Source organism: Coffea arabica, chromosome 7e (genome assembly GCF_036785885.1).
Source record: "Coffea arabica cultivar ET-39 chromosome 7e, Coffea Arabica ET-39 HiFi, whole genome shotgun sequence".
Classification (NCBI taxonomy): domain Eukaryota; kingdom Viridiplantae; phylum Streptophyta; class Magnoliopsida; order Gentianales; family Rubiaceae; genus Coffea; species Coffea arabica.
This window is the reverse complement of record NC_092323.1, coordinates 25,509,072-25,527,470: the sequence shown is the minus strand read 5'-3', so window position 1 is coordinate 25,527,470 and position 18,399 is coordinate 25,509,072. Positions and strand designations below refer to the sequence as shown.

The 18,399-nt window shown below is 36.7% G+C and overlaps 1 long non-coding RNA gene across 1 annotated transcript; it reads right to left on the bottom strand.

The window, feature by feature from the left end:
- Positions 1–12,778: 12,778 nt before the first annotated feature.
- Positions 12,779–15,748, bottom strand: LOC140010993 (uncharacterized). Its single transcript, XR_011818193.1, has 2 exons — positions 15,552–15,748; positions 12,779–13,006 (listed from the first exon to the last, which is right to left on the bottom strand). It is a non-coding gene; the product is annotated as an uncharacterized lncRNA (long non-coding RNA).
- Between the last annotated feature and the right edge of the window lie 2,651 nt (positions 15,749–18,399).

The following is an 18,399-nucleotide window of genomic DNA, read 5'->3' as shown; positions in this document are numbered from 1 at the left end:
TAACATAACATACCAGGACTATAACCCATACCGTTTATTTCATAACTATTAAGAGCTTTTCTTGCCATAAATTCATTTCATACGTCACATGGATATTTCTTTCCTTTCATAAAACATACGACTCACATTGTAATATATAGCATATCAAAAAATTTCAAATAGATTACATGATCCATTTGCATATAACAAAATAGAGCTTGCCTTTAAAAAATTCTCATATTTAATATTTAAAAATTCAGAGGGATAAGTACCACCTACCTTTGGCTGACTGCTTGAGCGGAACAACTTTAGGACTTCTTAAACTTGTTTCGTACCTATCAAATATATAACTGTCCTAATTCATTGATATTACTTATACATAAGATTCTAAGTAACCTTAAAATTCATGTCTGGACAACTATATAAAGTATTGAAAAAGTTTACGAAAATGAAAGTTTTCATTTTTAGAAAGTTTCCTAATTTGGAAAGTTTATCTTCTTTTAGAAGGTTTCCTAATTTAGAAAATTTTTCTTTATATCAGCATCCCTAAAATAATTATTCATAATCATACTTTTTTATTTTATTATTAATATTATCTTTATTATTATCATTATTATTTTATTTAGTTTTATTTTTATTAATTTTTTATTTTATTTATTATTATTATTAATTATAATAAATGTTTGCTTAAATACCTAAGACTTGTTTTATTCTTCATAAATTTACCTAATAATACTAGATTAATAAGTCTTGGACTTGTATTAAAGTATCTTGGACTTAATTAATAAAGCATAAGCCTTAATAACTTAATGTATAGTCCAAAACTAAATTAGGTTGGGATTTGTTGTTTAATAACCATGATAACCCACATAAGATGAACTAGTCTTACACATGGGATTAGTTAATTGAAAGTTTACTAGGTCTATAATTTACTTCCAACCTAATTATACTTGCATTTCTTATTGTCGGCCTGGCATAACAAATATCGGCCCACGATTGTTTAGCCCAAAAATTTCTTTTGTTGTCTTCTAGTCTTAGCCCAACACTAAATTAATCTTGACACAATATTCAACTAAACAAAACCAATTAATAACCCAACCATCATTTGATCCAATTCAACTTCTCCAAAACCGACCTCAACGAAAACAAACAGATCCAATCCACTTCCAACCACACTACCCGGTCCACCATTATCTGACTCGATTTCCATATCCATCCAACTCAAATGCGTCTTCTACTTCTTCCCAATTTCACCAAATTTTTCTTCCTCAAGAAACCCTAAATTCCAAAGACCTAATCCCCAAAATTCATCACCAACATCATCATTGATAGCATTATGGCTGTTCAAGGTTCAGATGTAGCTTCAAGTCAAGTTTGTGTTCCAATCGGACCAATTACAAGAGCTCGAGCTAAGCATCTCAAAGAACAACTTAGTACTCTTGTCCAAGCTGTCCATGAGTCGTTCAAGGGGTTCTTGAATATTGGAGATGTTGATCAAGGCACAAACAAACTCGTGCATTGCATTCAAGTCACGAATGCTCAAGAGTGAAGATGCGATCTTGGAAGCCTAGCTCCTATGGTGCGATAGTTGTCTTATTCAAATATGTTTAGTTAGCTGTTGAGTCAACTAAGGAAACTTGCATTGTTTCCAACACCAACTAGGTTAAGTCGTATGGTTAGTTTCCTAATATTGCTACGCTTTGAAGTATCATAGATTTGATAGGTTTGAGGGTCTTGTAAACTCTATATAAGACTCGTTTTCATTCATTAATAACAACAAGGAATTTTCCAGCAAAACTTGAGTGAGTTCTCTCATAGCTTTCGAGCTTCCTTTGAGCAACTTAGAGGTTCCCTAAGTGTTCAAGTTTTGGCTTATGAATCAAGAACCGCACTTGATTGTGGCACCTTTTATCAACACCTTTGGTTCGCTAATCCGTTAGTTTGTGGGTTGAGATAATATCAAGATTGTTCGCAATCTCAGGGATTAGAGGGGTCGTAAGGTTCCGTTGGCAATTCCAAACTTGAATTCCACCATCAAGATCCGGGCTTGTGATCACGAATTCTGTCATACCAACGGGATTCATATCAGCTAGCATCAGAGCTGGTTGATGGTATTCAGGTTATATCTCTTTATTTCTAGTGTTTTCGTACCTTTGTGTCATTCCTAGTTACCTAGGGTTTGTTCTTCATCTTGTCACCAAATTTGGCCGTTGTTGTTCTTTTGCGTTTCTGCTTGTGTCGCTTCAACTTCAACCTCTTGTCATGAGTTTTGTGTTGCCTATTTGTGTTTCAAAAAAAAAAAAAAAGAGTATTGTTCATCATCACTATTCACCATTACTATTCACCGCTACTGTTTATCCTGAAAATCACTGTTCACATTAAATTCCTGTGGCTGTTGGGCTGTAATCCCTTATCTCTTGATTACCGTCAATCAAGTTTGTGGAATTCTTGAAATTCTTGATTGAACGAAACTCAATCTTGAAGTTCTTGAAAACCCTAATTTGATTCTTGAATTTCTTGAACGTGTGCAACGAATCTTGGGCTATTTTGATTGAATCTTACAAACCCTCTTGAAAGTTCTAGAAAATCTTGTTATCAAGCACAAAATCCTGTCTTTCTTGAATTGATCGAAGGGTTTCTTGAAAAAAGTTTGGACCAAAAAAAAAAGAAGAAGAAAGAGAAAAAAAATTCTTCTAAGGTCCATCGGGTTTCACTAACTTGCCGAAATCCTAATTCTTGTTGGTGATCTTATTTTAAAAAAAAAACAGCCGCTACTTCCATTGAAACTCTAAATCCGAAATTCATGTCCAAGTTTCAATTCAATTTAGCTGTTGAATCTTGCAATTGGATTCCTTTGAGAAGTTGGTCAAAAAAAGGAAATAAAAATCTGAATCCTTTAGGAAATCAAGAGTTCCAGCCGTCCCTCTTACCTCCCACATCCTAGTTTCCAAATTCTAGCCACTTATTTCCATTCTTTTCCAATAGCAAATTTCGAGTAGTCTTGCACTATTTTTCATTCCTTTCATTGTATTCTAGAGTCATTAAAGTTTCATTATTTGCTATCTTCATTAGTCATCTTTGCTCGCAATAAAATTTCAAGCGAATCGATTCCCATATTGCTACAATCACTTGAGGTTTTGACATTGGCAAGTTGAATTGCTCACTTGAGGGAGTTCTAACTTCTTCAAGGGTTGCAAAGGGGTTGTGAGAAGCTATATTGTGAGATCCTTAGAGTGTACTCTTGAGTGAAACACAAGTGTGGGAGTAAACACGTAAGAGAGAGAAGTGAGGAATATTTATTTCACTAACATTGCTTTGCAGGTGAAAGCAATGACGTCTCATGAAAGTGAAGGAAGTCCTCAACCCATTGATTTAAAAATGATTCCTGATACGTTGGAAACAAGATTCAAAGGAATGTAGGGGAAGATGCTAACCGATGCTTTAGATGCGATTCATGAAAAATTGGCAGGTAGTAACTCCCAAGACACCCTTAATCCTCCCAACACTACTCAAAGGAGGAGATACATGGAGGAGTCCGCAAGCTCCAACGATGAAGAGGACAAACCCTTTAAACGTTCCAAATCCAAGTCAAGAGGACCAGGTAAGCCCTTCAACATTTTTAAAGGGATCAAAATGAAAATCCTAGAGTTCAAAGGCACATCCAATCCCGAGGCTTATCTCGAATGGGAGTCCAAAATTGAGATGGTGTTTGCTTGCCAAAACCACACTGAAGAAGAAAGGGTTAAGTTGGCAGTCATTGAATTCACGGAGTATGCAATCGCATGGTGGGATCAACTTAGGCTATCTAGAACTAAAGGGATTGATGAGGACATGCTTTGTACCAGGACACTACTATAGGGATTTGTACCAAAAGCTACAAACCCTTGTACAAGGCAATAGGAGCGTGGATGAATACAAGGAGATGGAGATCTTGATGCTACGAGCCGATGTGCAAGAAGATAAAGAAGCAACCATGGCCCGATTCTTGAATGGTTCAAGGCCTGAAATCGCGGAGAGAATGGAGCTTTATCACTACATGGAACTTCATGAGTTGGTGGAGAAAACTGATAAGGTGGAACAAAGACTCAAGAGGAGGGGTCACTGCCGATCCAACTTCAGCTACACCACTCCAACCTCTCGGCCACTCAACCCTAGGGGTGAAACTAAATTTCCAGCCTCCTCACCATCACAAAAACCGAGGTTTGAAGGTGGGAACAACCTTAAGTCAGCGGTTGGAAAGTTCTCCAATTCATTCAGACTTGAGGGACAAAAGCCAAGAGAAAGAATTCGCGATGACCGTTGTTTCAAATGCCAAGGAAGAGGACACATTGCCAGCCAATATCCCAATCAAAGAGTCATGATAACTCTAACTAATGGGGATATTGTGACCGATGACAAAGCCGAGTCTAAGGGAATACCACCCCTTATGGAGGGTAATGAAGAGTCACCGGATGAAGACTAGCTAGTTGCACCTGAGGGAAATTTTGGCACCCTTATGGTGGTATGACCAGCTTTGACCACACGGGTCAAAGAGGAGGATGAGCTACAGCGCGAGAATGTATTCTACACTCGATGCTTCATTAAGGAGGCCCTTTGCAGCGTAATCATAAATAATGGAAGTTGCACCGTGGCTAGTGTAACTATGGTGTAAAACTTGAAACTAACCACCCAGGATCATCCTCGTCCCTACAAGTTGCAATGGCTCAACAACTCTGGGGAGGTTCGAGTCACCAAACAGGTTCTCGTTTCTTTCCACATTGGTAAGTCGATGAAGTATTATGTGATGTAGTTCCCATGCAAGCTAATCATATTATACTTGATTGTCCATGGCAATTTGATAGGCGCATTTCATTTGACGGCGTAACTAATAAATACTCCTTCATGTTTAATAATAAGAAAATCACCCTTGCTCCCCTTTCCCCCTAGACAAGTACATAAAGATCAGTTAAAATTGCAAAAAAGAGTTCGAGAGATCTGTGAAAAAAAGAAAAAGGTGAGGCTGCCAAGGCAAAAAAAGAGGGAAAAAAGGCGAGTATGGGCTCGGCAAGTGAGGTAAAAATCGAGGGAAAACAAATGCTCTTGATAAAAGCCAAGAAAGTGAGGAAGTTAGCAAATGAAAATCAGCCACTTCTTCTACTTATTAGTGAAGAAGTAGCGCTGTCCATGCATGAACTAGATACTAACTTGCCTCCCGAGGTGTCTTCTCTTTTGCAGGCATATGCGGACGTGTTTCCTGACGACGTACCAATGGCCTACCACCTCTTCGTGGAATCGAGCATCAAATCGACTTCATCCCAGGAGCTTCTCTACCAAATCGTCCATTCTATAAAAGCAATCCGGAGGAGACAAAGGAACTTCAAAGGCAAGTCGATAACTTGTTATGCAAAGGATGGGCGCACAAGAGCTTGAGCCCGTGCGCAGTGTCGGTAATTTTGGTACCAAAGAAGGATGGTACGTGGTGTATGTGCACCGATTATAGAGTAGTTAACGCCATCATGGTAAAGTATAGACACCCTATACCTCGCTTAGATGATATGTTTGATGAATTATATGGGGCTGTTTTCTTTACCAAGATTGATTTGAAAAGCAGTTACCATCAAATTAGGATAAAAGAAGGGGATGAATGAAAAATCGCTTTCAAGACTAAGTATGGACTGTATGAGTGGTTAGTAATACCATTTGACTTAACTAATGCACCTAGTACCTTTATGCATCTAATGAATCATGTTTTGCATCCATTCTTAGGAAAATTTGTTGTAATTTATTTTGATGACATATTAATCTATAGCAAGTCCTATGAAGAGCATTTAAAACATGTTAAAGCTGTCTTGGATGTACTTTGAAGGGAACGGCTTTACGCCAACTCAAGAAATGCAATTTTTGTACTAATGAGCTTGTATTTTTAGGGTTTGTTATAAGTGCAAAGAGCATGCGTGTAGATGAACAAAAGGTGAAAGCCATTCACGAGCGGCCTACACCTAAGTCCGTGGGGGAGATGCGAAGCTTCCATGGTCTCGCAAGTTTCTATAGGAAGTTCGTGAAGGATCTTAGCACCTTGGCCGCACCATTGACCGAGCTCATTAAGACGAATGAGAAATTCTATTGGGGAGACTCGCAAGAAAAAGCTTTTCAACATCTAAAACACAAACTCACACACACACCAGTGTTAACTTTACCTGACTTTGCTAAAACCTTTGAAATTGATTGTGATGCATCAGGTATTGGAGTTGGTGCTGTATTGACTCAAGAAGGAAAACCAGTTGCATATTTAAGTGAAAAGCTAAATAGGGATGCTCTAAATTATTCGACCTATGATAAAGAGTTGTATGCCCTCATTCGAGCTTTACAGGTGCTGCAGCACTATCTGAGGCCTAAGGAGCTTGTGATACATACAGATCACGAGTCCCTTAAGTATTTAAAGGCGCAAAACAACCTCAGTAAGAAACATGCAAGGTGAATTGTATTTGTGGAGTCTTTCCCTTATGTGATCAAATACAAAGTTAGTAAGTCCAATGTGGTCGTGGATGCATTGTCTCACAGGTATTCTCTAATAGCGCTACCTTAGATGCTAGATTATTAGGTTTTGTGATGATTAAAGATTTGTATGCTATAGATGCTGATTTTGGCGAGATATATGCTTCTTGTAAAAATTCTAGTCAAGGTAAGTTCTTCTTATCTAATAGTTTCCTCTATTGCATAAATCACTTGTGCATTCCTATGAGCTCCATTCGTGAATTACTGGTAAGAGAATCTCATTCTGGAGGATTAATGGTTCATTTTGGAGTCTCTAAGACTTTGCAAATCTTGCAGGAGCACTTCTATTGGCCACATATGAAACGAGATGTAGAAAGGATGGTGAATCAATGCATTACCTGTAAGCAAGCTAAATCCAAGGTACACCCTTATGGCCTATATACTCCTTTACCAATCCCTAGCGCACCTTGGATAGATCTTTCCATGGATTTTATACTTGGATTGCCTAGGTCTAGGCATGGCCATGATTCCATCTATATTCTAGTGGACCGATTTTCTAAAATGGCACATTTCATTGCATGCTATAAAACTGATGATGCATCTCATATTGCTAACTTGTTCTTTAAGGAGATAGTGCAATTGCATGGTATTCCTAGGACCATAGTTTCTGACCATGATGTTAAATTCCTTAGCTATTTTTGGAAGACACTATAAGCTAAACAAGGTACAAGGTTATTGTTTTCTACTTCTAGTCACCCACAGATGGATGGTCAAACTAAGGTACTAACCGCACCTTGTCCACTTTGTTGCATGCACTAATCAAAAAGAATCTTCAAACGTGGGAAGAATGTTTACCTCATGTTGAATTTGCTTACAATAAGGCTGTTCATTCTACTACTTGCTTTTCCCCTTTCGAGATTGTCTATGGTTTTAACCTACTAACACCTCTTGATCTAGTACCTTTACCTAGTCATGAGCGTGTTAACTTAGATGGCAAGACACGTGCAGACTTTGTTAAGCAATTTCATGAAAAGGTCCGTGCTAATATAGACAAGTGTACTACTCAGTACGCTAAGCATGCTAACAAGGGACGTCGCAAGTTGGTGTTTGAGCCTGGTGAGTGGGTATGGTTACATATGCGTAAGGAACAATTTCTAGCTCAGCGCTGCAATAAGCTGTCTCCCCGAGGTGATGTTCTGTTCCGCGTTCTGGAGCGTATCAATGACAACGCATACAAGCTTGAGTTGTCAGGTGAGTATGGGTTAGTGCTACTTTTAATGTTTATGACTTAGCTTCTTTCGTTGCAAATGATGCTTCTGATTTGAGGGCAAATCCTTCTCAAAAGGAGGGGAATGATAGCATCATGGCTGTTCAAGGTTCAAATGTAGCTTCAAGTCAAGTTCGTGTTCCAATCGGACCAATTACAAGAGCTCGAGCTAAGTGTCTCAAAGAACAACTTAGTACTCTTGTCGAAGCTGTCCATGAGTCGTTCAAGGGGTTATTGAATATTGGAGATGTTGATCAAGGCACAAACAAACTCGTGCATTGCATTCAAGCAGCGGATGCTCAAGAGTGAAGATGCGATCTTGGAAGCCTAGCTCCTATGGCGCGATAGTTGTCTTATTCAAATATGTTTAGTTAGTAGTTGAGTCAAATAAGGAAACTTGCATTGTTTCCAACACCAACTAGGTTAATTCGTATGGTTAGTTTCCTAATATTGCTATGCTTTGAAGTATCATAGATCTGGTAGGTTTGAGGGTCTTGTAAACTCTATATAAGACTCGTTTTCATTTATTAATAACAACAAGAAATTTTCCAGCAAAACTTGAGTGAGTTCTTTCATAGCTTTCGAGCTTCCTTTGAGCAACTTAGAGGTTCCCTAAGTGTTCAAGCTTTGGCTTATCAATCAAGAACCGCACTTGATTGTGGCGCCTTTTATCAACATCTTTGGTTCGCTAATCCGTTAGTTTGTGGGTTGAGATAATATCAAGATTGTTCGCAATCTCAGGGATTAGAGGGGTCATGAGGTTCCGCTGCCAATTCCAAAGTTAAATTCCACCATCAAGATCTGGGCTTGTGATCACGAACTCCGTTATATCAATGGGATTCGTATCAATCATCATCATCCTCGCCATCTCCTCCTATATTCAACCGCTAGCCTTCTTCCATCGCAGCAGTAGTAGTGGCTAAGCACTGCTGCTTGCCTCCATTTGGCCGGCCTTCTTTCTAGATAAACGTCACCGGCTTCTACCAGTGACCTACTGGTGAGAGTCTTGTGGTGCTGAAGCTCGAATGTTTAGCAGTGATTCATCCCCCTTTTTTTCTCTCTTTTTCTTTTCCTATATTTTCAATCATAGATTCACAACTTACAAAAGATTAAATTCATTTCTTTTTTCTTTAATCACTTCAATCCAATCAAGTCTTTATCATCCACATAATTTACCCTAAAATAACTTTGTTTTCCTAACCAGATATGAATCTCTCTAATCTTCATGACAACAAATAAATATCTACATATATATATATATGTATGTACGTATGCATGCATGCATACGTATGTTAAAATCATCAAAATAATACTTGAAATTGACAAAATTTTAAAAAAAAGTTTTAATTAGTCTGAGTACTTGAAATTGACTTTCCTAATTAAGTGCCTGCTTGATCAACACCAACATCATTTTCTTCGTCTCTGACAACTTCAATAAACTTTTGCTGTAATGGGATAAAGGAAAGAGGAAGTAAAATGGCGTTCCCTCTTGATTGATCAGATAAATAGTGATAAGCTTGTAACTACCCTACAACTTCCTCTTCACTAACTAATCCACTACAGAATATGTTACGTAGTTGGAAGCTCCCTTAATATCTCTTTACCCCCTAATAACTTCCCTTATATTTACTATTTATCTTTCATCTTTTTACTGTTGCGATGATTAATATTAATTAATGATTAGGAAAAAATTAGTGGGTATTACATTAACGAATTTTCTTGTCAAAAATTTCGTTCCTTCCTCTTCTCCCGAAATTAGATCAATGAAGCTAACCTCCGAGCTACATTTGACTTCCGTGGAGTACTGGATATGCCCTGTTCATATTGATGATTAATCAAGCAGCATAAAAATGAAAAATATTATACATAAGATCGCAGAAATAGACGTATTATCTATACCCTATTGCCTTGAGTGTTTACTAGGTTAGTAGGCACATTCAAATTTCTCTACATACATCAATGGGACCCAAGATACTTTTTTTCGGTTTCCTCCTCTTTTTCTTTTTTTTCTAATTAATATCGATGAAGTTATCAGGTTTCTATTTTGTTCTTCTTTTTTTTTTGGTCGAGGGTGTTAGGAATTTAACAAATTTATCCTATTCACTTTTTCGGTGTTCTTTAACAAATTTAACATCCTGGGGTGTTTTACCTTTAGCCTTATTGCCTTTAATCATTGAAACATATACAAGTATTAACGCAATAAATGAAATAGTAGTTTATTTGAGAAGTTTTAAAGAAGCTAGTACACATGTTACACTAGGGTGCTATTAATGTCATAATCCATTTCTTAGTTGCACAATCATTTTTGTACAAAATACCAAGATTATCTTTCTTAAGTCCAAATATAATTCAGACTTATGAGAAAGTAATTTTATCATTCCAAGATAAGCTTGCTATGAAATTAAAATATGGACTATGACATTATCATTTGCCTTATCCTTGACTATGCTCGAATTACGTTATTCTTCAAGATTAATAAGAATTATGAAAAGTCTTTGACAATTATTTGTTTTATTACAGTTTATGGCTGGTAATATTTTATTGATTTTTACAATTTTTTTAGTAATTAGTTACTAGCACATGACTTAATTCTGGTAGAAATTGGTAAAAATCAGTCATTATAACTAAATGTGCGTGGAAAATGAAATATTTGAAACTACATTTGTTTTCATTCAAACTTTAAAGATTGAAAGCGCCCATACCCAAATATTTAAGGTCAAAACATCAATTCTCTCTAAGTTTATTTTCCAAACTGTCCCAGAGTTCACCTTATTATTTTAGCAATTCTTTTCTTTCTTTTCCCTCAATAAATTAAAATTTTTCTGCTACTTTCAATTACAACCATAAATTACTTTTACATTAATTAAATAATTTAATGATTTGGTAAATAATTTAAAAAAATTTTAATCATAATTTTCTACCACTTTTATTCTATCCTGTTATTGCACGTAAGTAAGAGGATAACATAATTATTGACCAGCAGCATTATCAAAATCTAAATTTTAAATTCATGAAAACTTTTTTGATACTATGCCAATCTTACCCTTCTTATGTCAAATCAACATATATGTGTGTGTATGTATGTATATATATCATTATTATTATTTTGACTTGAGGAGGATAAAAAATTCTTTGACTGTAAAACTTCATTTCAGGCAATGTATATATATATATATATATATATATATATATAATTTGCCACACAATTTGATCATGAAGTTTTCAAGGGGAAACTGGTATTCATTTTGATTACCATGTGTTAAGAAGAGTCTTAAGATTAGCAAGTGGCAGAGAAACATGGAGTTAGCAAATGAAGTTTGCAAAAACTGCTCAAACAAAACAAAATGTGAAAGCCTGCTTATTATTAGCCGAAAGCAAATAATACAGTAGCAAAAAAGTTTCCTTTAGGCAAAAGCCTAAAACCCTTTTTTCTTTTTTATTTTTTTCAATTAATATCTCCCAGCTAGCAGTGATCCATGTAACGGCTCTTTCTTTGATTTTATCTCTCTCTCACTCCGGTAGTTGCAGAAGAAGTAAAGGGTAGCTTTCTTCTTTGGGATGATTTTAGAAATATCGTTTGAGATTTCTGACAATATCACCCAGCACTTTTGAATTTTTAAAAATATCATTTAGTTCCCTTGTTTTCAAATTTTTGTAACATTTTAAACTCAATTCAAAATGTACTAGTAACATAATCATTTTAAGAATGAGAACATAGTTTCTTTCTAACGTTGCCGTTCAATTGCCTTACTATTACAAATTAAAAAGTATATTAATCAAAAGTTCAAAATAAAATAAATATCATGGAACGAAATATATCAACCCATAAGCAAAATTTTTTTAAACTGCAAAAAAATAAAAATGTATTTAAAATGTTTTCAAACTAGAAAAATAATTTTTGGGTCCTTTTTAGGGTTCAATTATTTGGTGCTATAATAGGGAGTCAACTATTTTGGCGAAAAGGTCGATTTTTTCTACTAAAATGTTGCAACTTAAGGGATTGATGATGATTTTAAAACTTTGATGTTGGGTTCACATTTTTTTTTTTTTGATATGCTAATTAGATGCCTTTTAAGTTACCAAATAAAGAAATCTTACCTTCTTTGTAAGCTGTTTTGAGTGAATTTAAGTAATATTATAAATTATTTAGCATTTTCATTTTTTATCCGTATTCATGGCTTGGAAGTTTAAAAAAGGAAAAGTGTTCAAAACTGTATTTTATAACTTATTTGAGATGGCTAGAAAAATTAATTTGTAATCCTCTCAAGATGCAAAAAGAAAAAAGTTATTTCACTTATACAATATTATGGACGATTTTTACATGTTTTGTAAATTATTTTATAAGTTAAATTTTTAATATTTTTATCCAAATTATAAAATAAATTTTGTTAAAGGACCTCCCAACCTTGATAAAAATTTATAATTTTCCATTAAAGAATTAAACTGGTATATCTTCATATGTTGAGGGATTTCAAATTGGTTTGTCATGACAATTAAGGAAGCACAACAAAAAGGGCAATTTTGGAATGCAATTATCTCCAAATACTAATTTTGAATTGAGTTGATATTACAAGAGATTAAAATAAGGGAGGCAAATGATATTTTTAAAATTTCAGGGATAGTAGCTGATATTGTTAGATAACTCAAGAGAGGTTTATGAAATTATCCCTTCTTCTTTTTAAATTGATCCAATTTCACCATTTTACCCGATTGAAAGTCCACTAGTTGACCCATTTTAGACTTGCCTTTCATCATTTGGCAAATGTTGATCTGAGTCAACTCTTTTATAATGGTGTTCTTATTAACATTTTTCATCGTATAATTTTCATTTAACATTTCCTTTCATCGTTTCCTCGCATTTTTTTTTGTGTGTGTAGAAACTAATTCCCTTTGATTTTAAGACAAATTTGTGAAGAGTTTCCTTGTCAGTTTCTGTGACGCCCCACATCTCCCTAAGGCGGACCAAAGGGTATCCGCGGACGCCTGCCCAGCTCTCGCCAGGACTCAAGCAATTCCATTCAATTTAAAACCGAATTAAGCACTTCGATGAGAGCAACATGAATACAATAATGCGGAAGCGTTCAAGCTTAATAAGTCACTTAATGTATAACCAGTACATCGGTAATCATAAAACGACTTAAATTCAAAGTACACATCAGGGCCCAAACCTTTCAAGTTTTCAATTTCCAAAAGCACAACCCAAACCAGGGCCTAGTCAAAATATATAACAGGAGTCTTAACAAAATTACAACGGATGGTTTCTCCATATTTCTCCAAGAGTCGGTCCTGTTAAGGAAAACAAAACTATAGGGTGAGCTAACGCTCGTGAGGCCAAGAACACACATGCAATCACTTAGTCAAATAACAATCCCAATTTAATAAATAAAACCATGTCTTTTCAATAATCAATTATTCAAACAAGAAAAGTAATCAGAAACAATTCAAGGATATAGTAGCTCTCAGGAGCTAAATTCCACTCGATCTGTCGATGTCATTCGTATACTTTCCCGCATTGACCCTCCTGTCAACCGGGTCGGTATTTCCATTTCCGTAGATCACCACTTTCTTCCCTCCGTCCACCGTACACCCCAAGGGCCCACAATGACCATAATTGGGCGATACTCAACGAGTATGCCAAGCAAGACCTCTTATTAGGTCGAGCTTATGTGTATCTCATGGCTCGTCCAAATCCCCGACCAAGCCCATTGCTGGCTCGAGACTAAGGACGGCCTATGAGTTTGGGCGTCCCCCATTCATTTGGTAGTCGAGGAGATTCACTCCAACGACACAAGCATTCATGACATGACATTGCATTTCATTCATTCATTCAATACATTTCATTCATTCATTCATTCATTCATTTGAAATTAGAACGAGTGCGATAAAGTACGCACCCGCCCTTATTTTTAAAACTCCCAACAAGTATCACAATAAGCAAGTATCAAATTCATACACTTGACACTCACCGAGCAATTCAATAAGAATTATTTTCTGGGAGTTCAAGTGTCCGCGGTGAGATCCTCTTGAAGGTCTCCTTGCGCGCCTGGCAATTTAATAGTGGATAATCACACAATTAACCCACTTATCAAGAAAGATTGTACACTAGTACAATCTAAGAATTATTTCGAAAAAGGGAACCTCAATTACACGTAAATCGAGGTTCAACTTGCCTTTTATCATGTACAATATTATTTGAGTTTTTATCATGAAAATCGTAAACAAAACGTTTAAGAACATCAAAAGAATAAAGAGTTTTTTGAAAAACTCTATTTCTTTGAAATTGGAAAATTTTCCACTTTTACGATAATCTTTGAAAAATCATAACTCGCTCGGTATAAGTCGAGAATTGGAAAACTTTATACCGTTGGAAACCTCTTAGAGAGTACTATAAGTTCCTAGAAGACACTTTTCCATGAATCGAAGTGGAAAGTGGTCAAAAATGGGCTTGAAGACGCAGCTTCAGTTTACAAGGCAGAATGAAGTTGGTTTTTGGCCAACTTTGAAAATTCGGCACGATTCGCACGTTGCAAACCGGCCTCTGAAATTTTCAGCTCAATTAGTGTTGCAAGTGAAGTGTATGACAAAACAAGCGGATCAAGAATCGGAGTTTCGAGTACCGAGATACGGTAGCCCGAAGTTGAGCAAATTCAAGACTGGATGAGAATTTTCCAGATTTGAACCTCTAACTTTAGTAATTCAATTGGTATCGAAAAGAACTTGAATCGGCACCAAAATTGGCAGTATTTCAATACTATATGGAAAGTATCTCTCTATCGATTTTCGGGGAAAAATACCTTCGGCAAGGTAGTTAATGAGCCAACCGAAGTTCAAGAAAAATCCTAAGGCAATCTGCCTTGGACTTTCATTTCCCAAATTTCCAATCGTTCAACCAAGAAGGTTATCCAACCATGGTTCATTTGTAAAAATAAGGGTCTAAGATACACCCATAATATCTTTGGTAGTGTTTAATATCAAAAACATCAACTAACAAGTTCACTACAAGATTTGGTTCCAAACCAGTCCAAACATTAGGGTTTTCCAAAACACAGCAGTCCACTTGCTTCAGTCACAAATCAGTCAATATAGCTCGAAATCGAGCATGGCTTACGCCGTTGGAAAATACATTCATAGGACTAAAATATCACAGAAGAAATCATTTCCAAATTCGGCACCCATCTGGTTCAAATTCGGGCATCAAGTTGCTGCCTGAACACTTCATTCCAGATGAACAGAGCAACAGGACAGCGAACTTAAAACATTTGGTTCGGCTTGCTCACAAAGACTCAGAACGTGCATTATATACCAAATTAAAGCTAGGGATGTCTAGTTTCAAACGCCACCAACGGCACATGATTTCGACATCCGAGGACAGAGTTATAGCCAAAATACTACTGCTGGTCAGAGCATACGCGAATCAGTTTTCCAGATTTGCTGGTTTCTAAAAAAAATTCATTTGCCCATTCAAACCTCATTATTTTTCAATGAAATTTTTCACACATCTAATACATCCTACAAACATCCAATTCAAGCAATTAAACCATTAAAAATTGGCCTGGAAATGGCCGAACATGGCAGGGGCAAAATCGGAAAGTTTAGCTTCTTACACCCAATGAAGTTTCCACTAATTACCCATCACTAATGCATCATTAAAATCACTAAACCAACAATATAATCACCATTAATCATCACATCAGCAACAACAACCCAAGTGTGGGAATTCCAAGAGCCCACAATCACATTTTTACACCATAAACAAGTAACTAAGTGCATGTATGAGCTTAATCTTGTCATATAATCTCCAAAAGATAAGAATCCAAGAGTTGATCATTACCTACTCCTTTGGTTTGCAAGGTCAGAATTTTCGGCCCTCTTGAAGCTCCAAGAAACCGTGAGAGTTCCCTTCCTCCTTAGTTAGATGTAGTCTCCAAGTGGTTTGCTAAGAGATCTCCAAGTTTGGTGTGATTTGGGTGGATTTTAGTGCATGGATTGAAGATGAAAAATGAAGACAATGGAGAGCTCTTCTCCTTCTTGTTGTTCGGCCAAGTGAGGTGAAGAGAGAGAGAGTGCTGATGCAATTGGCTTCCAAAGGAAGATTCTTTGTGTGGTGCAAAATGCACCTCAAAGTCAACTGGAAATAGTGCAATTTAGGGTGCGTTTGGACTCGATTTTTCTCGCGCGTTTGGTTCACTAGTGCACTAAACCTCCAAGGCATATATATTCTTGTAAATATTATTCACTCTTAATTGTCCCGGAATAAGGGTCTACAGTCCCTCAAATGAAGTCGCGCGTGTGAAAACGCGTACCGTCAATTTTACCGCTATAACGCGAAACTTTCGAAAAATTCTTATAACGATTGCACCACTAACTATCACTTGAATATTTATACTTAAGATTACCTATTTTAGGACCCTAGTACAAGTCTCCAATATTCCAAGCTTATTGGGCTACTACGCGGATAAAATCTCCAAGTACTATTCACTATTTTTACTAAACGCGCTCTAGGAAATTAATTTTCGAAACGAATCATTTTAAAAATATAACGAGGTTATATTATCATGCGTTTAGGTCTCATAAGACTAGAAAATATTCCTTGGAAATAAAATCCAATTAAATAATTTATTAAGCCATAAATTAGGCATAAAATAATAGTTTTTGCGAGTCCTCACATCCTCTCCCCCTTAAGAAAATTTCGTCCTCGAAATTTACCTTGGTCGGTGAACAAGTCTGGATACTTCTCCCTGATTGTCTCTTCAACTTCCCATGTTGCTTCCTCTACTCCATGGTTCTTCCATAGAACTTTCACTAGTGGTATTTGCTTGTTCCTCAATTCCTTCACCTTTCGATCCAGAAGTTTTACCGGTCTCTCCTCATAGGTCAGGGTTTCATCAATCTCAATATTCTCCGGTTGTAAAACATGAGAGGGGTCTGGATGATACTTCTTAAGCATGGACACATGAAACACGTTATGAATACGAGATAAACTCGGTGGTAATTCCAGCTTATAGGCTACATTCCCAACTCGCTGAATAATCTTATATGGCCCTACAAACCTTGGTTGTAATTTCTTCCCTTTTCCGGACATCAAACTTGCTTTTAAAGGCGTAATCTTGAGAAATACCATATCTCCAACAGTGAACTCCAAATCCTTCCTCCGATTGTCGGCATAACTCTTTTGTCTACTCTGAGCGGTTTGAATTCTTTGCCGTACCAATTTCACCTTTTCATTAGCCTCCTCAATCCAAGATACAGTGGTCGTGTCTAAGATTTTCCGTTCACCTACTTCATCCCAACAAATTGGGGATCTACACTTCCGACCATAAAGTGCCTCATACGGAGCCATTTGAATAGAAGAGTGGAAACTATTGTTATAGGCAAATTCCACTAAAGTCAAGAACTTACTCCAATTCTCTCCAAAGTCCAGTACACAAGTCCTCAACATGTCCTCAAGAGTTTGAATCGTTCTTTCAGATTGTCCATCAGTCTGGGGATGATAGGTGGTACTAAAGTTCAACTTAGTCCCCAACACTTCTTGCATCTTTTGCCAAAACCTCGAAACAAATCTTGGATCCCTATCCGACACAATACTCACAGGTATACCATGTAGTCTAATGATCTCATCCAAGTATAATCTGGCCAACTTCTCCAATGGATATTTCATATTAATCGGCAGAAAATGAGCCGACTTAGTCAATCTATCTACTATCACCCAAATGGCATCATGGCCTCTCTGTGTCCTTGGTAAGCCTGATACAAAGTCCATGGTAACATTTTCCCATTTCCACTCAGGTATTTCTAGAGGTTGCAAAAGTCCAGATGGTTTCTGATGTTCGGCTTTAACCTGTTGACAAACCAAGCATGTCTGAACAAATTGGGCAATTTCCTTCTTCATATTTTTCCACCAATATAGACTCTTCAAGTCTTGGTACATTTTATTCCCTCCTGGATGTACTGTAAACTTTGATCGGTGTGCCTCTTCCAAAATTTCTTTTCTAAGCCCTTCATCCTTTGGTATAACCACCCGATTTCGAAATCTTAATATTCCATCGGATCCCAAAGTGAAATCGGTCTGGTCTCCCATCTTGACTTTCTCCACCAACTTCTGCATTTCAGGGTCCTTTTCCTGAGATTCCTTAATGCGTTCCATTAAAGTGGAGGTTATCACAATATTCCCCAAAATCACTTTACTTGGTTCTAATCGAGGATTCCAATAGCTAACTTCCTCCAACAATCGAAATTCCTTAACCATCAATCCAGCCATTTGTACCTGACGGCTCAAAGCATCGGCCACTACATTGGCCTTTCCAGGATGGTACTTAATCGTACAATCATAATCTTCCAGAAATTCCATCCATCTGCGTTGCCTTAAATTCAGATCTTTCTGAGAAAATAAGTACTTAAGCCTTTTGTGATCGGTAAAAACCTCAAATGTTACTCCGTACAAATAATGTCTCCATTTCTTCAAAGCAAAGACCACAGCCGCTAACTCCAAATCATGGGTCGGATAATTTCCTTCATGCGGTTTCAATTTTCTAGAGGCATAAGCTATCACTTTATCATTTTGCATCAAAACACATCCCAAACCTTCCTTAGATGCATCGGTGTAAACCACAAAACTATCATGTCCATTTGGTAGAGCTAGAACAGGCGCTCTAGTCAACCGTCTTTTCAACTCCTGAAAA